The sequence below is a fragment of the Astatotilapia calliptera genome, chromosome 12 (genome assembly GCF_900246225.1).
Source record: "Astatotilapia calliptera chromosome 12, fAstCal1.2, whole genome shotgun sequence".
Lineage (NCBI taxonomy): Eukaryota > Metazoa > Chordata > Actinopteri > Cichliformes > Cichlidae > Astatotilapia > Astatotilapia calliptera.
This window is the reverse complement of record NC_039313.1, coordinates 28,169,806-28,192,990: the sequence shown is the minus strand read 5'-3', so window position 1 is coordinate 28,192,990 and position 23,185 is coordinate 28,169,806. Positions and strand designations below refer to the sequence as shown.

Genomic DNA, 23,185 nt, shown 5'->3' with positions numbered 1-23,185 from the left:
CCTCCTTGCCGTAGCATTTGTGTTGTACCTCGTCAATCTCTAGCTGTGAGAGCAGTCCCTTCTTTCGAATGTTGGAACACTGAGCTACCAGTTGTTTCGCCGTCATTGTGGATGTTGGGTATCGAAGAATCCATAGGTCCCTCATCCTATTCATGTAGCCCCTTCCGCCGGGGTTACTTGCGTAGTAGCATTCCAACAACGCCCTGTTTTCGTCCCTTGCCCACCGATGCCTTCTTGTTCCAGTAGCCCACTTTTCGTCAGGGTGCCCTGGTTCCTCAACACCTGACGCGGACCTTGTTGATCCGGGCGACGTCCGAGCCGGCATGCCTTCATATTTATCTGTCTCGTTCATGTCTGCGGTAGGCTTGCTTAGCATAGGGGGTCTAGCCTTAGGACCCTTACTGGATACAGACGCCCCAGGCATGAATCGAACTTGCGATCCTCTGTTCCAAAGGCGTGTAGTCTAACCACTACGCTATCCAGCTGCTCTATATATGTATATATATATATATATATATGTGTATATATACATATATATATATATATATATACCAACTACCGACCAATAACCTGCCTCAGTACTACATGGAAGCTCCTGTCAGGCATCATATCGGCTAAGATGAACAGGCACATGGGTCAATACATGAGCGGGACACAGAAAGGGATTGGCAAGAATACCAGAGGCGCAAAACACCAGCTACTGGTAGACAGAACAGTCAGCCGAGACTGCAAGACCAGACTGACCAACCTGTGCACTGCCTGGATTGATTACAAGAAGGCCTATGACTCAATGCCCCACAGCTGGATACTGGAATGCCTAGAATTGTACAAGATCAATGGGACCCTAAGAGCCTTCATCAGGAATTTAATGGGGATGTGGCGTACAACACTAGAGGCCAACTCCAAGCCCATAGCACAAGTCACCATCAAGTGCGGGATCTACCAAGGAGATGCTCTGTCCCCACTGCTGTTCTGCATAGGCCTGAACCCCCTCAGTGAGATCATTAACAAGACTGGCTACGGATACCGACTACGGAACGAAGCAGTTGTCAGCCACCTCCTGTACATGGATGACATCAAGCTGTATGCCAAGAGTGAACGAGACATCGATTCACTGATCCACACTACCAGGCTATACAGCAATGACATTGGAATGTCATTCGGACTGGAGAAGTGTAGTCGGATGGTAACAAAAAGAGGGAAGGTAGTCAGAACTGAGGGGATTGAACTACCAGAAGGCAACATTGCAGACATAGAGGACAGTTACAAGTACCTGGGGATCCCGCAGGCGAATGGGAACCATGAAGAGGCCGCTAGAAAAGCTGCAACCACCAAGTACCTGCAGAGGGTCAGGCAAGTCCTGAGGAGTCAGCTGAATGGTAAGAACAAGATCCGGGCCATCAACACGTACGCCCTGCCCGTGATCAGGTACCCTGCTGGGATAATAGGCTGGCCAAAGGAGGAGATAGAAGCCACTGACATCAAGACAAGAAAGCTCCTTACCATGCATGGAGGGTTTCACCCCAAGTCCAGCACCCTGAGGCTGTACGCTAAGCGGAAGGAAGGGGGCCGGGGACTGGTGAGTGTCAGCACCACAGTCCAGGATGAGACAACGAACATCCAAGAATACATTGGGAAGATGGCCCCAACTGACCGAGTGCTCAGTGAATACCTCAGGCAGCAGAAACCCAAGAAAGAGGAGGGAGACGAGGAACCATCATGGAAGGACAGGCCCCTGCACGGTATGTACCACCGGCAGATAGAGGAGGTGGCTGATATCCAGAAATCCTACCAGTGGCTGGACAAAGCTGGACTGAAAGACAGCACAGAGGCACTAATCATGGCAGCACAAGAACAAGCTCTGAGCACAAGATCCATAGAGGCTGGGGTCTATCACACCAGGCAAGACCCCAGGTGCAGGCTGTGTAAAGATGCCCCAGAGACAATCCAGCACATAACAGCAGGGTGCAAGATGCTAGCAGGCAAGGCATACATGGAACGCCATAACCAAGTGGCCGGCATAGTGTACAGGAACATCTGTGCCGAGTATAATCTGGAAGTCCCGAGGTCAAAATGGGAGATGCCCCCAAGGGTGGTGGAGAATGACCGAGCTAAGATCCTGTGGGACTTCCAGATACAGACGGACAAAATGATGGTGGCTAACCAACCGGACATAGTGGTGGTAGACAAACAGAAGAAGACGGCCGTAGTGATCGATGTAGCGGAATGACAGCAATATCAGGAAGAAGGAACATGAGAAGCTGGAGAAATACCAAGGGCTCAGAGAAGAGCTCGAGAGGATGTGGAGGGTGAAGGTAACAGTGGTCCCCGTGGTAATCGGAGCACTAGGTGCGGTGACTCCCAAGCTAGGCGAGTGGCTCCAGCAGATCCCGGGAACAACATCGGAGATCTCTGTCCAGAAGAGCGCAGTCCTGGGAACAGCTAAGATACTGCGCAGGACCCTCAAGCTCCCAGGCCTCTGGTAGAGGACCCGAGCTTGAAGGATAAACCGCCCGCAGGGGCGTGCTGGGTCTTCATATATATATACATACATATACACATATACACATATATATATGTGTGTATATATATATATCGATAAATATTTATATATAGATATCGATCGATGGATGATATCTATATATATATGAAACAAAAAATATTTTAAAAAATATCTTGTTTAGGATAATGCTATCTGCTAAATAATGCTAAAAAGTAAGATCAAATCTCAAGCCAGTTAATCCACAAGGAAAGTGAAAGTGAAACAAAAACTGCAGTAATTTTTCCCACACGGTGTTAGCATCTCATCAGCTTTTTTAATTATGAAAAGTAGCGTGTTGTATGATTAAAAAGTCAGAAATTGCAGGGACGATGACAGAGAGATGAAAAAACAGACAGCCACAATGACCTTTAAGGACTACAGAAAAAGTGGATAAACAAATACACTGACATGTATATTATATGGGCTGAGTGTGGCTTCATGCATGCGTATGTCTCTGCTTCACTGTGTGTATTTGACAGACGTCTCTGTCCCATCCTGTCTGTCTTTGGGCCAGGTGCTGCCTTGTGATAACAGCTCTACCCCCCACCTCTCCTTGCTTCCTTCACCTCTGCTCTCCTCTATCCTGGCCTGACTAAGTCTACTAATTCAACATGCCACCAATGAAAAGCTTGTTTCTGCTTCATCAGTCAGGTCTTTGGAGCTCATTCAACAAAAACATCCAGGGTAGAGTTTTAGGAGCTCATTCAGTGTGGCTATCTGAATTTATTTGCCACAGCTGACTCATCTACACTGCAGTACGGAGTTACAATCAGAATGAAAAATAGAGATGGCGAAAGCCTAATGGGGAGAGAACGGAGCTGCTGGTTGGAAGGAGGGTCACATAGACTTAATGAGAAGGAAAAGTATGTCAGAGGTGCTGAGGCACCAAGTCTGACATCTGCACAGGACTAATGTTGTACTGAGCAGATCCCAGGTGTGAATGCTTGGATACTGGATTTAAAAAAATGTTTTGCAATTGCTATTATTACTTTCATTTAGGCACCTGGTTGATTCTTGCAAAGGATTTCTTTTTGGAGTTTATTAGTTCCAGACTGAATCCCAAAAATTGCATTAAAAAGAGTTTAGATACTCTGCTTTTGTGTGTTCACGAGTGCTTGTCACTAATTACTTTACTCAATAATAAAGCCAAAGCTAGAATGCCCTAATCAGCCAAAAGAAATTGAAAATAACATTTGATATTTTCTTGAACCCCAAGTTATACTATGGAGAAAATTACTGGTTCATGACTAAAAAAAAAAGATATTGTGAGCTGACCTTATTTATTCTGATTCATGCAATGCAGTTGGACTGCTTTAAGCTTTACTTTAGATCCATTTTGTCTGCCTTGAAAAAAAGATTTTAATATTAAGGGACTTTCTGTTTAAATAAAGGTTAAATAAAGGTTATTCTGCCATTTCACCACACCAATGGTGTGCAGAACTGCCATGTAATTTTGCTGCAATGATTACAACCACTAATTTAAATTAGAGGTTGTGATACTTTTGGCGATGAACATTAAAATATGTAGTATGTGTAGCTTATATGAATACAAACACATTGTTATTATTTGCATTCTTTAAAGCCAGTCCTATACATTTTAATTTCACAAGAGACCCTAAACTGATTGTTCACAAACTGGATACTTAAATGTTATATCCTGTCACATTTTTGCTTATGTGAGCAGTCAGCACAAGCTCAGTGCATCTCCTTCTCCACCCCTTGGTTTTGCCATGATGGATAGAGCCTGCTGTTATCCTCCTTTTCTCCTCCTCTTCTCCTCCCTTTCCCCTCCCCTGCCCCTGTCAATAGCAAAGATTTCTGGTGAAGAGAAGAGGATTGAAAAGTGAGAAAAGCAAAGAGTGCAGCGGATACAGAGCCAATCCAAAGGAAAGGGAAAAGAAAATGGTAATAAGAGCATGGTAATGGGATGACAATGGTTGAAGACACAAAATAAGAACAAAACAAAAACCAAACAAAAAGTAAACGCATAACTCATCTTTTCTATTTGCCGCTCAGAGAAACACCTTTAGTCTATGTGCCTGAGTGGTTTCTGACTAAGACTGGATATGACTGCCCATATGTGAAAGAGGCTGCACACAGCGCTGAACAGGACAAATAGCGCCACAGTTCCTTGCAGTGTTTAAACAGACATTTATTTGTTAGGAAGACTGCAAAATTGTCTATATGTATGTATTTTTTTCTAAAGAACAAAACAAAACAAAAATCCCCTACTATAAATAAATCTATAACTTATAGGTCATTCATATCACATTATTCCAGTGAGAATATACACACATCATAGCATTTCCCACTGCATTTTCAATCCCCTATCTACTCCCATACTTCCCTCCGTCATCCAGATTCTTGGTTCCCTTCTTGCTGCCTTAACTTTTTACATTTAATTCCTATCAGTGCCTACTCTTTCCTCTCATCCTCTTCACTTTTTCTTCCCCCACATTTCTAACAAACTCCCTCTGCTGGCTTTGTTGCATCTACCTCCACCTTTTCCTCTCTCCCATTAGACTATCTGACTGAAGCTCTTATGTAACTCCACATTGAACTCTATAGGTATCTTCCATTTTCATCTCCTCCATGTCTCCATCGCAGAATACTTGTGATTATGGGTATACTAATATCTACTAAAACTGAGTCTCTATCTATATCTCTAAGTGATCAAATGTGTTAGACAACTGTCTTGTGGATAGCAGACACGACTGGGTAATATGTATACTTTTATTTTTTTGATGGATGACTGGATAGCTGAAAAATTGATTGGCAGGTTCACCGGCAAACTCTTGACTGGCTAGCTATCAGTCTTTCTGGCTCAGTGCATGTATACATTCTCAGATTGCTTATACAAAGATGTGTATCCATGCATATGTGTGTGTATATGAGGTTATTTGTGCATATCTAGTGCAACTGCTGCTTGTCTGTCTGTCTGCATGCTGGTTGCTTGATCTGTTTAATTTTCATATAAATTATTTCCTAAACTTCCTAAACACTGCTTCGCTCTGAGTGGAGGAGAGAAGAGGAGGTTGAGTAATTTCCATGTCTATAGACTCAAAATGTGTGTATGTATGTATATAGTACATTATTCCAATTTTTTTTTCTATTTTCCTATGCTGCTCATTATAACCCATCAGTAACTGTAGATATTTTGGTGACAGGTCTCCTGTGATGCCACCCACTACTTTTCATATTATGACAGCTTCTGGGAACAAATACACAAAAACAGCACATGGCATCACATCCTGTAGCTTAATTCTTAAAGCACCACTGGGGTCCTGGCAGCTTAGCCTCATCTATCTGTTAAAACTAACATTGCATTTGAAAGAGAGACTGTGGGAAAGTGAGTTAGCGGATTTTTATGTTTTCTGCACACATCAGTGACACATACGGCACGCTCACAGGAGTCATGAAAGTCACTTCTGTTTACACGCAGAAATCAGAATGCTTAAAATGTTTTAGCTGCAATACAAGTACAAAGTACTAAAGAAATCACAAAATTCTAGCACTACATTAGGCCATTTAAACAAATACATACAATAATAATCAGAATTATAAAATAATTACACTTTTGATATTGTTTCTCTGATGAATACAATAATCAGCATGTCATCTGATACTTGATACTTTCTACCAATGGGTCTTTATGGACTGGTAAATGGACTGTTTCTTATATAGTGCTTTTCTAGTCTGAGCACTGAAACCACATGAAGCAAACACTAAACTGAAGCACTCCATACTGAATAGTCTGTTTTGATGTAAAAAGAAGAAGGGCTGGGTAGCAATTTCCATCAGTGACACTCAGCATAATTACCAATAATATCTCCACAAAAGAAGCTCAAAATACAGCAACACACAAAAAAATATTACAATATTGGACTATGTCATTGCAAATGTTGTTTCTGGCTACAATAAGATTATGAATGGGATTTAAAATGAGCTTCCATACAGTGACTTTAAAACATGCTGTATGGACCATTAACTAGAAGGACATTGTTCTTTTTTTATCTCTGGATTTTAAATCCAGTTTTCAACTCTCTGTTCAGTTTGTATTGTGTTATACCCCATCCATGCCTTCTACTTTTCTAGCGGTCCCCTGAAATACTCATTATACAGACAGTTCTCTGTGATCTAATACGCCTCTGTTGCTTTCTCTATTCTCCATTGGAATATTTCAGTCTATCCCTCCCTCTCTCTTTCTCTCCATCCCTCCCACATGCCACCTCCATGCTGGAGGACTCATTATGCAGACCAACTCTCTCTCTATCTCTCTTATCACTCTCTACTGGAGTACTCATTACTGTTCCTATGTCCCTCACTTCTCTGTGTCTCCTTCTATCTCTTCCATTATATCTTAATGTCTGTATAACATACTCACACAGAGGCACACTGTAATGAGCACCGTAACTTCTGTTCTTTGCAAAACCAAGGACAAAAACGTACCTTGCCTGTCTTGAGTTAAAGTTATTATTTACAGACTTTTAAAAATGGCAAAATTACATGTTGTATTAGGAACTTTTTTTGAGAATTTGAGTTTACTAAGATCTACAGACACATCTCATCTTCTCAAAACAACGCACAGATACTCCACTCAGCAAGTCTAAAACATCTTGGCAAGTGATTCTGCAGAAATATATAATAATAGAGGAGGCTTCAGAGAAGACGTAGAGCCAAGAACACAAGCCTGGTAGGCAATAGCAAAGGATGATGAGTGCATTCTGTACCTATAAAACTTGGTCTTTGCCTGCCAGTTTGCAGGGCTTTCAGTTTCTCGGTGGCACAAGACTGCACACGAAGAAAGCCATCAGGGAGCTGTGATCAAGAGGTGTGACCCACAAGCCAGACATACAGCTTGGACTCAAGAATACCCCCTGCTGGGTTGTCAAAAATGGATGGGTGATGTTAAAATACCCCAAACATTCACTAACCTTCTGTCACATCCCCAGAGATGAGTTAACTATGAGAAATACAATAAATAAAACTCTAACAAACAAAAATTGTGTAAAATTTATCTTTAACATTGCATGTTGATTTGTATAAATTGTTGTATAAATGTTTGATATCACACAATAGATATGGCTAGTAGATCATAGATCACATATATGAGAGTGTTTGTTTAACCCAGAAGATTGGGGTTCTTATCTCATGTGGGTCGTTTATGATTATTATTTTCTTGTTTGTTTGTTTTTTCATTATTTTCCAATTGTGTTATTAATCAGTGCTGATTAAAGGCTTAAACACCAAAATGACTTCTCCAGTGTGAAGAAAACATCATGAGTTGGATAAAATTGATTAAGAAACCCTCTTTTTGAACAGATTAGGCACAATGTGACAATATTATTGTGTCCTGCGGTGGCCTGACAGCTCTGCTTCATGCTTTTGTTGGATACTAGGTTTGAAGACACCAGAAGAGATTTAACAGGCACACCATTACATTTCCCTCCTTCAGGAATTCAACAAAAGTTAGCCTCTTCCCGCCTTCTGTTATTTCTGCAAAGTGATTTTGCTCACACTCCTTAGCACCCAGTTTAGAGAGTTCCCTCTGACCTGAAGCAATTAACTTGCATTATTTCAGGCATTTACTTCATGCTGGCAGAGATCTAGCATAGTGTTTTTGTATCAAGTACAAATTAAATTCATCAGATTGCCTCAGATTGTTTTATTACCTATTGCATTGTTCTACATTTGGACATTTTGTGGCCCTCGGTGACATCTGGGAATGTTATACAACTGAGAAATACAGAGGGTGTTTTTTAAGACTTAAAATCCATTGAAAGCCACAAGTCTAAATTAAGGAACTGATATTGAGATCAAATCATGGTGAAAAATCTTTAACACTTTATAGGCCACTCATCGAAATACTTGTAAATCTGTGTGTGTACATATGTGCATGTATGTGTGAGTGCAAGAGCATCTGTGCCTAACTGTGTGTGTAAGGTGTTTTTGCATATTGTGCTTTATGGGCAGATAAAGAGGAGGCAACTAATTACAATATGGCTGCTTATATTAATTATCTGACTCTATAACACAAATGATAAACTCATATTATTAAGTGAAACAGAGTAGGCAGGAGCATGGTTGAAACAGTCAATAACATGAGAAAGACAAAAAGTGAGCTACAGATTAAGTATAGACAACAAAATAAACAGGATAGATGGCAAACTATTTATCGTTTCCTATTCTTTAATTTTTGTCTTTTCTCACTCATTCCTTCTTGTCCCCATATTTCCATTTCCCCTCTTAATTTTCTCTTTCATTCTCTTCTTCCCTGAGAGATACAAGCAAACAAAGCTTTGCAAGCCCTGGAGCTCTGTGGTTTTCCTCTATAGGGGTTGGAATACAACACAGAATTGAGGCTACATTCAGAGCCAAAGATCATAAAGGAGATCAAACCATGTAACACACGCTACTTTAAAAAAATTCACTGTGTTTTTGTGTGTATGTGTTTGGAAGAATGTGTATTTGTTTGAATGTGTGTAAGCTGGAACATTTTTCGTTAAGTACTGCTAAGATTAGAACTGAGGGGGGTTTTACAGGGGAGAAGAAAAGACAGCAGAAAATGGAGTAAAGACTGGAGGCATCTCTGATGCCTTTGTTTTTCCAACAAGCTGCTCCAACAAATGTGTTTAACATCCATTTACAGTGTTATATCCCTTTCATACACATGGCCTAAAATGAAATTGTAGAACATCCTATTTATTCATTCTGCGTCTTTGCCAGTTTTGGAACTCTTTTTTAAAAATCTATACAGTATACTGAGTTGTAAAGCAAAGCAAAGCCTGAAAAAACTTAAGGGAAACGATGAACCATAAAAAATAAAATAAAAAATTACAGGAAAGAGAGAGGGATTGAAGAGGAAGAAATAAAAAAAAAAATGAGACAAGTGGGTAGAAGTGGGGATTTTGCTTTGAATAATAGCCTATTCATCAGTGCTAATTTGCTAGGCTAATGTTCTCACTGAGCTTAATGGGGAGATTAGCCTGGCAAATTAGCACTGATGAACGAGCAAACATGAATCATGGTGGTCAATCATAGAGCCAGCCATGTATTCATACCATACTACAGCAAGGAGAAGCATCTGTTTAAAATGTGTTTTTAGTTCGAGTTCAGCAATTAACTGCCCTTAACGATCACACTGCCTTGCAATAAACGTGCAGTATAATAGCAATGGATAGAGACGCAGAAAGGGACCAAAATAACCAGCTGTACAACAATAACATGAACTGACATCTTTGCTTTCCCTACTTTGAACTTTAAATGAAATGGATTGGAAATGCATTAAAAAAATGCATAGAGAAAATAATGACATAAATGAAGCAGTTCTAATGGTTCTTTGAAATGCTAAATCTGCTACATATTAACTAAATGAGCATTTGCAAATTCTAAAATTAGTTTCATGTTGCATTTAGGTATGACATGCTGTACTACCAGGTTTGACAGAAGAATCTAAAGTGTGCGAAGAGTTAAGACAGCCTGCTGTTCCCTGAGGAACCGGCTCATTCTGAAATCTAAAGGGACTTCAGAGGCTCTTCAATTCCTTCATTAATAAGTAACATGATCATTAAAGTTTTACACATTTACAGTGTGTGAAGCTCTTATCCAGAGTGATTTGACAATGAATGGAATAGTAGAGCAAGCTTGAATTTCCCCGATCACAATATTACAAGCCATCCCTGGATTATAAGGGTCACAGCAACAGTAACCTGTGGCAGATTATTCTTGAGCACTTACAAAGATAGCATACAGAAGTTTAAAGTCAAGAAAGAATAGAAAAACAGTAAAAAGTGCTTTTTACTGTGTGATCAAGGATCAAGGAATTGTTTATTGTGAAGGTCCATCAAACTGTATCTAATCTATAGGGGTGGAACATGCCTGGAATAAAGAGTAACAGCCTTATTTTCCGGGCGGGCATCTTCGGTGATTGCACAGCTCAGAATCAAACTCATACACATCACTGGAGAAGTTTGATGGGAAATTTTGAGTCCCGATTAGCTGAACTTTAAGCACTCAACCATCACTTTATTTATTGAATTTTTTGCCTGAAATAATAGCTTCTTCTTTGGAGAGACATCTAAAAAAAACGTGTCACTACAACCAAGACGGAAAACATTTCGGCAGGTTTATTTTTGTCTACTGTGTTGGAAATATATTTTCTGCAACAACACATAGCCTATTACTGCCATGGTAGGTAAGCAATCATATGTGTGAAAAAAAAATGCTGTAGTTTTGATGGTGTTCACTGGCTCAGTGGGTAAGTACGACAGCCATTCAATAGCTGAATTGCTACTGAAAAGGAAAGAGGGGCACAGTCACACTTGATCAAGCACAAATAGGGTTCTTCTGTGAGGGAAAAAAGGGGTCAAAACTTGTCTTTTTATTTCCCAAGTACATGTTTTTAAATTCTGAAATACAAGATTTTAAAAATAAAAGTAAAGAAATAAAAAGAAGGAGTGAGTGTGTTCACAATTGTAGCATTTTGTAGGACAAGTTCTTGGCCTTTTTGTTTTTTTGTAATATAAAAGCTATATTATATATATATATATATATATATATATATATATATATATATATATATATATATAAATATAAAAGCTCAATATAGGTAATTTAAACAGTTACCTGATGTTCTTTTATACTGTAAGGTAAAGACCCTACAGCAATTGAGAGAAAACCCTAAAAAGCAGACAACCCCTATGAGCAAGCAATTGGTGGCAACAGAAAGGAAAAACTTCCTTTATCCAGGAAGAAACCTCCAGTACAGCCAGACTCAGGGAGGGGCAGCCATCTGCTGTGACTGTCTCCGGTGCGGAGAGAAAGATGGGACAAAAGACACTCTGGAAGGGAGCCAAAGATGAATAATAAATAATTATTACATGCAAAGTGATGTATAAAGACATAGTGAGTGAAAAAAGGTGAGTGAAGAAGAAACACTGAGTGCATCATGGGAAGGCCGCAGGAGCCTAGGCCTATTGTGCTGCGACTAAGGGAGTCATCTGATCCAACCCTAGCTATATATTTTCATCAAAAAGGAAAGTTTTAAGTTTAGTCTAAAAAAGTAGAGAAGGTGTTTGTCTTCCAAATCCAAACTGGGAGTTGGTTCCACAGAGTGTTCCACAGGGGCCTGAAAGCTGAAGCTGAAAGCCTAAGTGCTCTATTGGAGTGAAATGTTACTTTAAAGTCTTTAAGATAAGTTGGGACTTCATTATTCAAGATTTTGCATGAGAGTAGAAGGATTTTAAATTTGATTAACAGGAAGCCAATGAGGAAAAGCCAGCATGGGAGAAATATCCTCAGTCTACCTGAGCAATGGATCAGCCTCATGACCCACACTCGTTCTACCTTAGACTGTCGGTTTAAAGTGTCGTGTGGATACTGATGCACAGAAATAAACGGACTGGTTCTTATATAGCATTTTTCTACCTTAGCACTCAAAGTGATTTATACAATATGTCTTATTCACCTATCCATACAAGTACTGTTTTATGCTTAAGTGTGTTCTATCTAACATTCACAAAAGCTTTGGTTTATTATCTTGCCCGGGGATATTTCCGATTAGTAGATGACCTGCTGTACGTCCTGAGCTACAGCCACACCAAACATGAATAAGATAACAATAGAAAACGCAACAAAGACGGTCACTGATTGATGGTTCTTCCAGTTTCTTTGTTCTCTGGTGGTGCAGCAGCCCCGCTGAACTACACATGTGAGTCTGTGCACTACTTACATCAGACTAATCAATAAACAACGCAAGCTTTTATGGTGATCTTTCCCTAATCATCATGAAAATTTCCAGTATAATTTTTGCATGAAAGTTGTCACTGATTTTATTTCAAGTCTGCAATTCACATAGTCCTGTGGCAGTCACCATGGTGTCTGGAAGCTCATATGCATGACAGCAGTCATGTTCACAGCATAGATTTTACTCAATAAATTAACTAAGAACTAAAATGAAACAAAAAAATATATATATATATGAAAACTATTGTGCTTGGTTTTATGGATAAATAGAAGAAAAGGGTTAGAATACGAACGGGGTATGTTGGACAAAGGATGTTGAAGATGGAGCTACCAACGAGAAGCAAAAGAGGACAAACTAAAGGAGGTTCATGGATGAAGTAAAGGAACACATGCAGAGGGTTGGTATGACAGAAGAGGATGCTAGAGATAGTGTCAGATGGTGTCATATGATCCACTGTGATGAGCCCTAACAGGCACAGCTGAAAAAAGTAGAATATATGATGTTGAAAACAATTACAACATGCTCTGCAGCTCTTGGTTGGTTTTTCACTTCGGATTTCAACTGATATTTATGCTGTCCAAGGATCATTCAACATCGGAAAATGCCAAGCCAGATTTCCTGAATACTGCCACATCCTGCATTTCAGCTGCAGGGAGATACGGACCAAGAGTGTCGGCAGCATACAGTCCAGATTTCTCCCCTGCCCTCCAGGACTGGGAATGTGATAAGGAGAGAGCGAAATGGTGCACAGAATTTAATAGGTCTGTGCTGCTGATTTGAATGTTTATGATAACATGGATCTGCAAGTAAAAGCGTGACATGTGTGTTAGTTAAGGCATTATGTAAAACAATTCCTCAAAATTAATTTTACAGTTTGACTTCAATTCACCACGTCAGCATCCACATTGCCAGTTTTTACATCTCCAAATAGGGTTATGCTTATGGGTAAGACTGTCTGTGCAATTGCGCACATTTTTCCATCTTTTGTTTTTAGAAATGCCAAGGTGGTTTGCAGAGATGTGCACATCTTTCTAACCTTGTTTTGTGCATACACTATATTTATAAATGATACCCCTGAGGTATATGTTTAAGAGTTGCTCATTTCACCAAAATCTGGTCTGGAGAACAGTGTTTCCACATATGGAATATACAGTATGTTTCCACGTGTTGTTTTAGAAGATGCAGTGAAAAAGAGAAAATAACAAGTAAAATATCAGCAAATGAAGAACCATGAAACACAACACTGAGTCCAGGATTACAGACTCTATGTAACACAGGTTCATTTATGAGAGAGGGGTAACACACAGAGACAGATAACCATTCATACTGAGATTCACACATATGGGCAATTTAGAATCACCAGTTAGCCTAACCTTGCTAATTGCATGTCTTTGGGCTGCGTGGCAAAGTCTGAGTACAGGGAATTATTTTTTGCTACTGAAAAGGAGGTGTGTCCCCTTACCATTGGCCGTGTAAACATGTTTATATATTTTACACACACACACACACACACACACACACACACAAACAGTGCAGAAAGAAAAGGAAGGTATACTAAAAGGGAAATAAGTACTGTGAGGAGCAAGTTTGTATAAATTAAAAATGAACAGAAAGAAAATACATATGAAATGTTGACCATATGAGCACACTATTTCCACCAGAAAGTCTCTGAAGCATGGAATGATTCCACAACAATGGAGGACCTTGTAGATAACAGCGCACAGAAAGAAGTACACTTTTCTGATAAAAATGCATTCACAGATCCAGTTTAAAGCTTTCTTCATTGCATGAGTAAAGTGAGTAATGAAAACAGCAAAACGATTTATAACAATAGGCCTTCTGGCAGAAGTCCTTAAAGGATTACTGGAAATGTAGTGACTTTTGGCTTTTGCATTGTATCTCTGAGGCAGAGTACCAGGGAGGGTCGTATTATTTGAAGAAGTTTTGCAAATGTCTTAGACAGGTGAGAGGATGAGAGACAAATTATTGAAGCTCAGTCCCAATTAAAGCTTGCAAAAACTAGTGATGTAAAAGCTGTACCAATATCAAATGAGTGTGGATATCAAGAGTGCCTTTGGCCCACCAAATTAGTATCCACTGGCTTTCATATTTTTCCTCCCGTTGTTTTTCCCGTTTACTAAAACGCAATGACGACCTGCTTTTTTTGGTTTTTGGTTTTTGAAAAGGGGCTTTGACACTGTGCTGTTTTTAATCAACGCCAAATCAAATTTTTAACGCAATTAACGCATCTGGAGTGCAGAATGACTCAAAATCCCTGAAATGTTTCTGTCAACGCATTTCAGGCAGTTTGTCCGAGTTACCTTCGCACATGCGCAAATGGGCAGTTGATCTGGTAGTGACGGGCAGCTGAACCAATCAACACATTATGGACGATGATAAACATTCCTTGTTTCAAGGACTTGAAGTGCCTCCCGAAGAGTGACAGAGAGAGTGCACTAATATATATACATATATATACATTTATACATATACATACATCACACTTATCCTGCTACACAACACATAATGTGTTCCACAATAATTCCCTTTTGGAGTAGAAGCCAAAGTGCAGCCGCAGTTCAGCCAGCATGCAGTAAAACCTGCGACTTCTACAATGGGAACATCTGTAGCTTATTTCAAGTGGGTCCCAGAATAATAAAACAGACAATATGTTTTCATGAGCCTGGGTCCCAGGCCAAGATACTAAAAAAAGTGGAAGGAAAAAAATAGCTTCAGATTTTTCATGAATAAAAATATCAACTTCTTCTCCCCCATCTTGTTAAAATAAAAACAAACTTATCCCAATATCCTTTTTATCTCCTGGGGTAACTTAGAGGTAAATGCTCAAGCACACTGAAAAACACACACGGCCACACACACACAGCACTTGGTTTAAAAGGAGCTACTCATGCAACTGGTACATCCTCAGCACAGAGGAATACAAGAGCAGCATAGAGGAGCTCTATTTCTAAATGGGGCTCTTCTATCCTGCAACAAGGAGTAGCATGAACAATAAACACAACACAATAACCGGCCACGCATTTCCATTATAAGCATCCCTAAGTCGGCACTGGCAGAACCAAACTCAAAGAGTGGTAGAGCCACGGAAACAACACGAAGAAAAGAGACAGGAGGGATATTTTGTTTGAAGAGAGAGCTAAACTAAGACATGGCCACATGTACGTGTGCAGAAAGGATCATCATCATATCAGTAACTGAGCTTAAAGGTCAACAATGTTTAAGTTTCAGTTCAAACACACACTGGTACACAAACACGTTAATTACAATATCAGTGACAGTGTCAATCACTTTGGAAGTGAGACTGCCAAAATAGGGTGCTATCTCCTTCTCCCTGAGTCTATTCCTTGCTTCTCTCCCTCTGAATTTTTTCTTACCTCTGTCTGTTTTCCCTGCCCTGACACACATGCACAGTCCCATAATGCACAAACACTGGCGCTATCTCGAGGCTGATGGCTGTCACCTTTGTGTATTCAGCCTCTTTCAGGAGCCAGCAATGCAAATAACAGCCTCATGAATATTCAGGACAGAAAAAGATAGAAGGACGTAGAGAGAGGGGGAGAGAAAGAGAGAGAGCGAGAGAGAGAGAGAGAGTAAGGAGAAGCAGGAAAGCTAAGTGATGACAGGTAAACTATGGAGAGAAAGTAAGGACGAATGCTGTAGACAGAATGATAGCAGGGGCTGGATTAGGGGAATAAACACATAGTGATTGACAGTGTGGGTTAAATAGAACCGAGTAGGTGTTTGATGTGTGTATGTGTTGGTCATGGACTGTTAACCAGTTTACCATCTTTCCTACGTCTCAGGGGGATTTGAGAAAGTGAAAAGGTGGCAATGGCTGTTGCAATGAAGGAAAACATATTTAACAGGTACAACTGTTTAACAGTTAAAGTGGCTCCATAGCAAAAGATGTCTGTTTCAATTCTGGAAGGAAACACAAGTCCCTTTGGGGTTGTGTCAGAAATTGCATCTGGTGTTTATGACTACATAAACTTCACTTAATTCCCTGTACTTTCCTGGCAACGTTTTATAAATCACCACTGTGTACTGACAATCACAGTCTTTCACATATGCATCTCTATTGAATGCACCTTGTCACCTTGGTACTGTAGCACAACTCCTGAGGTCGCTCAGGCAAGTCATTGTGGTGACCTCTCGTAACACACACCCACTGATGTGCCACTGAAACAACACCGAAAGATCTCTTTCTGCGTCTGCACCCTAACAAATCTATTGCCACTCCTGATTATGAAGATGAAAATGACATGTTGCTTTACAGAGAATAAAAAAAAGTGGGATTTATTTTTCATCTGAGGAGCATTGTGTTCCTTATTCTTTCAACTCGCAGCAGATCAAAGCTGCAATGTGTTTTTCTGACTACTAGTCAAAGCAGTCAACCTTGACTTTATGTTGTTAAGATTAAAGACTTAGCAAAGAATAGCTTCCTTACGCATCCATCAGTGTGGGAAAATTTTGATCCTTTGGATAAACATGATGAAAGCTGTCTTCAGCACTCACTTGTAGGTTTTGGACAGGAATTTTTTTTTAACTGTGTTTATTTTTTGACATTGCTAGCCTGGCAAATTGTTAATATGCATGTGTGTAAATTTGTAAGAATGATTGATTGACTGACACAGACTAACACATATACACATATTAGGACCATAGTCCATGCAATAAGTACCAGTATTAGGAGCACTAAAACATAATCAAAGTATATCCATAATGAGTATATTGTAGGGTTGAGACTAAATATAGAATCGATCTTGTTAAAAGGCATTTAGCGCAATGAAGTTCATATTTTATCCAACCATAACCTTGATCTAAGCCTAGCAAAGTAGTGTTGTTACCTAAAAGAAAAAATTAAAGCTAAGTAATGACTGAAACTTCATGTAAGATTAAAATATGATCAAAAATAATTCAAAGTCTAAAAATAACCCAAAAACTTGGCACAGAGGATCAGGAAGTCAGATCTCTTGAAAGGAAGCTGTTTTCGTCCTAACTCACAGACCTTTTAACACTTGTTCATGTCTAATTATCCAGTCAGTAATGCAACAAGACAGTTAATGATTATATATGAAAAAGATGTATATAGGGACAAGAAATATATCCAAGTGACTATGGAGAATTAGACTTGTGACCTCTAATGTGATACATTTTCCTTCAGGCAGTTTGAATACATGAAGGATTTTTTTCTTCTCACAGTATGCATGAGCGCATGGCAATTCAAGCAGAGAATAGGCTAAAGAGAGATATACAGTATCCAAGTGGAGGTACATGCTGTCTGGAGCTCAATTTAATGGCTAAGGTGATTATTTAGAGTGCTGTGCTGCCTCTGCAGAAGCACAGACTGAAATAGAGAATGGACAACAAAAGTGATCTCTGATCTAAGGGATGTAAAAGATTTCCTTTAGCGGATATGATAAATAGACTAAAAAAAGATCTAAGCACAAAGGAAGACAGCAATACAGAGAGATGGCTGGAAAAAACGGGAGATACTCGGGTGTAGTAAAATGTTTAACATATTAAAGTTATAGGTGCAGATGTCTTATTGAGTATATGATTTTCATTTTACTTCACTCTCACTAAATAAAAAAAGTGATTTTTTGTAATAAAATTTAACGTAGTTGGAGAACTAAAGTGACTTTTTTAACTAATTAAGTATGTATCTATTTGTTAACTGTTTATCCTGGCTGGAACTTATTTTACTTATTTTATAGTGGAAGACGGGGTACAGCCTGGACAGGTTGCTATTCTATCACAGGACCAACACAAACAGAGGTGAAAAAGCTACCCACTGTAAGCAAGCAACCTTAAATCTTAAACTATTTATATCATATTCAGATTTTTATATTTCATTCTTTTTGTCCCCAGAAGAGAGGTGGGTCTTCATAATGTGACTGAGTAATTTTATTAGTATTTGCCACACTAATCATATGCTTTATATTTACTCAAAAGCATCCACACACTCGCACAGATATACACAGTTCAGAAAATACAACTGATTCTGCCTTCATCCTGGTGAGAGAGCCTTTGAGGTGAAATCGATGGTGGAGCTTTGTGGAATAAAGGCATGCTCGGCATTCTGTGTGTGTCTGTGTGTGAGAGAGAGAGATACAGAGGGTATGGTGTGTATGTGCAGTGTAACCACCAGAGAGGACAAGCTGGTCCTTAGAACTACATCTCCCCTCTGATCCTAGGAAAAATCCACTAATCCCTACACATACACAAGCAAACACACACAGAAACAACAAATGGGAAAATAATTAAACCAGCAAGTAAACTAGGAAACAGGAAAAAATATAAAAACATACACAGTAAAAATAGATAAGATTTATGCAAAGATGAAATATAGTGCATGTTGGTTTTCTCAAGCCACTAAAGTGACAGCTTTATGTCCGTCAGACATAACAGATTTCCTTATTATGTCCAAACCTTATTCAATGTCAGTATAGCAGGGCTGAAAGAAAAGTGATGACAGTGAAGAAGCAATGCTTGTTTTCTTTGGCACTAGATATTACATATAATATATGACCCTTAAGGTCCAGTTAAGCTGCATACTTGTCTCAAACTTAGCACAAAGGAAGAGAACATTTATCTTCTTAAAATCAGATTTGCAGCCATTATAAGATATTTTGAGTCATTGAAAAAAGGATTTTGTTTTTCTTGAAAGCTGCTTAAACCTGACATTTGTTTAGGATGTGTGGGTTGATGTTGCAGCTTTAAGTGTCAGTTTCAGCACTGCTGTAATTGGTGAGCATACTACAGGTTTAAAAAATGTGTACATTTTACACATTGTATTCTGGATTATAATTACGACTTGAAAAAACCCCATCGTCCATACTGAGTTCCAGATCGCTTACTTGAACATTTCTTCACCTGAACAATTAAACCAAGTGAATGCTTGCTTGATTCGCAGCTGTTGCACAAGACAGTGGAGCTGGAGTACGTCCAACCACAGGACTAGGATTGTTTTGTGAGAAGCAACTAAATTAATTTCAAGCTGGTTGAACTTTCAAAATAAGACCAAAGTGTGGCTAACAGTGTGAAAAAAACTGAAATGTTTCTAGATCAGACTTTCATTGTTACCTTTTTCACTTTTAAGTAAAAGTAGTCAGGATACTTCCTTTCCAATTTCCAGAAAAGCACACCTTTGAATTGGTCTATGGATTAAGATAAAATAAACAATATACAGACAACAGAAGCAGAAAGAAAACTTCTTTCCCTTTCAGTAATCTATCGCTGTCTATCTACATTTCACACACGCGCGCATTTATCCCCTCATCAGTAATCATCTCACTAATTAGCTAACCAAACAACGATAGCACAGTTCAAGATGACAGCTTTTTAATGAGGGAGATACTAATCACTTTGACCCTCAGCCTGTCAACATTCCCACTGATGAAAAATGCTGAAATGCTCAACTAATCATTGATTCAAAGCATCAAAATGCTATGACAAGGGTTTCTACAGATTTAGACGATATTAAATACTTTTCGTTGAATGCTGACTGAATTGGAGCTGCGCCGAACATGAATTCATCATCAAGTTTTGCCCTGATTTTCCGCCTTTTGAAGTTACAGGCAATGCTGTCACTGATTAGTGAGCTAAGAGATTCTAACTAATTTGCCTGGTTTGATTTTATTTTTTATTTGAGCAATTTTCTGTTCTGCTGATCTCAGATTTAATCAATTAAAAAGTAAGTTCTTGATTTGTATCATTTGTTACTTAAGGGTGCAAACCATATCGTAGAGACTGCAACAATAGCTTAGATTAACAAAATATACTCTGGGTTGGTTCAAGAGTTTGTCCAATAACTCTAATTGCCTTTATGCACAAGGCAAAAGAAACAGCAGAAACAAGGCTGTGAAAGAGCATCCATCCCGAGGAAATGGCCAGATAGAATGTGCAAGCTTTTATCACAACCTATAATTATATTTTAAAGTTGAGCAACCTCTAACAAAGAACATAGAACAATGTGTTCTGGTGCTGGCACAGAGGAGGATGGAACTTGGCGTCACAGAAACTGGGGAAAATAGGTTTGTAACATGGGACTACCCTTGAAAAAACATAACATACAAGGCCAACCATTATCCAAACTTTTTACAGTGCTGTTTACAGAAATAATTTTTTACAGACATTTGGATAAGTCCTTCTCACTCATGGGAAGAAAATAGACTGGAAGTCTAAGTAAGTAACAGCCACTTTAACTGAAGACACTGATGTAGTAAAGGAAATGAAAACAAAAGACCAACTTGAAACACACTTGAAGACCAGTAGACACTGGAAAAACACCTAGAAACACCATAGCACAGATTGCGTGATCAAAAACAGACAATGTTCACCTCTGCTGTCTACATAACACTCTCTTTTTTCTGATCTGATACATATGACCTTAGTCTCCTCATTGTGTCATTTTAAGGATGTGCCATTTAACAAAAAGCATGCTGGAAGAAAGAGGTAAAAAGCCCAGAGTAAAGAAATGAAACCCGTCAGCGAGCACAGCATTGAAGATGAGTTACCTAAATGAATGTGCAGCTAATAAGATGGAAGTGAAAAATAGTGACATAACAAGATAGAGAAAAAAAACTTATGACAAACAACCCATCTCAAATTTGTAAAAAGAATAACACAATGAGCACAAAAAAAGACTGGCTTCTTTTCTCAGGTGTTTTCTCCTCCCCATGTTCTCCTCTTTGCCTTTCAGAAATACAGGCTAAGGCACAAAGAGTCCAAGAGTCAATTTATGCTTGACCCATTATCACAGAGTTCTTTGATTGTTTATAAAAGCCCAAGCTTGCGCGTGTCAAAAACTAATTAGAAATTCATCTAGCATGTCTGTTCTGTTAATTGATGATGTTTCGTTTCACTCAGTCACATGGTTAATGAGCAGACATTTGCTCTGTGAAGGGGAGTTTGAGAAAAACATTTGTCAAATGTCTGTTTCTACACAACAGTATTTTTTATATTTTGAAAAAAAAAACTAATATTAAAAAAAACTGACTACTTGAAAATTGAATGATGAGAAAGTGGCTGCTAGTTATGTTTAAAATATGAGCAAGAGCCAACTGGGTTCCAGCCCCCTGGTGAACCTGAATTGGATAAATGGAAGAAAATGGATGGATGGATAGATTTTTACTTCTAATTTTCTTCTTAGTCCATAAAAGGATATTAACGAACTCAAAGCAGCATGGTAGTAACAACATTACACACCGAGAGCTATCTATTTTAAAACCACATTGGATGTTCAAAGAGAAGTTGAGTGATAACAGAGATGTATCTGGTGAAACCTTTAACTTTGTTTAAATGTAGTCAAAGTAGTAGAAAAATGAAACATTTAAAATGACCAGAGTAAAAGCTATGACTGGAAAAAAGAACTGGAGGAGGAAAACTTGGCAGTGTAACTTAATCAGTACCACACTTTTAGACAGTTTGAGCTCATTGTCTGTAGACATGTAGTTTCTTCCCAAACTGACAGAATCATGTATGGTTATGTGAGACTACAAGCTCAAGGCCAGTTGATACAGGAAGGATGCCCAGTCCAATTTAGTTAACACATGCTGCCTCTTGTCACTGGTCCTTCCATCGTATTCTTAGTTAATTTTTCAGAAGTACGAAGAAGAAAGGCAAGTGAAATGCTTTACCTTCTTACCCATTTCTCTTAAGACTTTTCTAATAATTTTCTTTTTCATTTCTTCCATTTTCTAATATTTCTCACTCTTGTATGTCTCTCTCACTCCTTTTCTCTCCGTGTCCCTCCATCTCTTCAGCAGTTTATCATAATCACATCACCTCAGCGTAATGCAGCACACTTAAGGCTTATTATGTGTCGTACACATACATACTCACACACCCGCTCACGCTCACGCACAGGAATGAAATCCACTTAAGCCTTATTACATGTCTGACTCTGCGTCTAACATGGGAGATTATCCATTGAACTGTTTGCTTGGGCAAAGGGCAAGACTTGCAAGTAGGACACACACACACACATATAAACAGGCACATTTCTCAACTGAGACATAAAGATAGGAGATAAGTGCAATATGTAAAATAGAAGTTGGACGTTTTTCAAACGTGGAAAAATGAGTGGACAAACCTAGGAGAGAAAAAACACTGAACGGAAGCAGAAACAAAGCATAATTCGAGATAGCCACAATAAATAACAGGAAAGGAAAAAAGGAAAGGATGATTTTTATTCCATACACTTTCTTTCCATAGCAGTACCAGGCACAACTGCATACCCACAAGACAATGCATAAACATACACACAACAATGGTGTTCCACGATGAAGGCAGAGATAAAGTGTCTGTAGGGGGAACCAAAACATCACATCTCATCACTTCAACAGGTAAGTTTGTGTTTTTTGTGTTTGGGTGTGTGCTTCAATACACACTTAATGCACACACATAAAACAAACATCATCAGTATGCATGAATGTTCATATGATGTATGCGTGTATTCATGGCAGAGAGAAATAACACTGGATGTTGGTGGAATATTTATTTCCCTCTGTGTCTGTGTCTGTTTGTCAGCAGGTAGCAAGACAAGTGGCATTGCACTCTGGCCGCCTCTTGTTTCCTTCTGTGTCCTGAGATCAACTTCACATTTGCTGTGCAAAGAAATGCACAACTTTAGATATAGTTGTATCTGTAAGGAACATGTGTCAAACTGACTTAGATTATAGTGTTAAAGGTAGAGTGTGTAAAATCTCACCACTAGATTGCAGACTGTAGTCAACTGAATTCTGTTTTCTCACATCAAATTCAAGTGCATAATCTAAATGTAAGTGAAACAACTCTGACTGCTGTTCATCTGTGGTGAGTGTAGGCTGTCACTTCTCTGTTTACCTGTCAATGTAAATCGAGCAAGTAAACCT

The 23,185-nt window shown here is 39.0% G+C and overlaps 1 protein-coding gene across 1 annotated transcript in view; it reads right to left on the bottom strand.

Moving 5' to 3' along the window:
* The window catches only part of LOC113033269 (transmembrane protein 132C), a 293,196-nt gene that overhangs the window by 168,844 nt on the left and 101,167 nt on the right, over nucleotides 1–23,185 (bottom strand). The gene's annotated exons all lie outside the window — the stretch shown is intronic.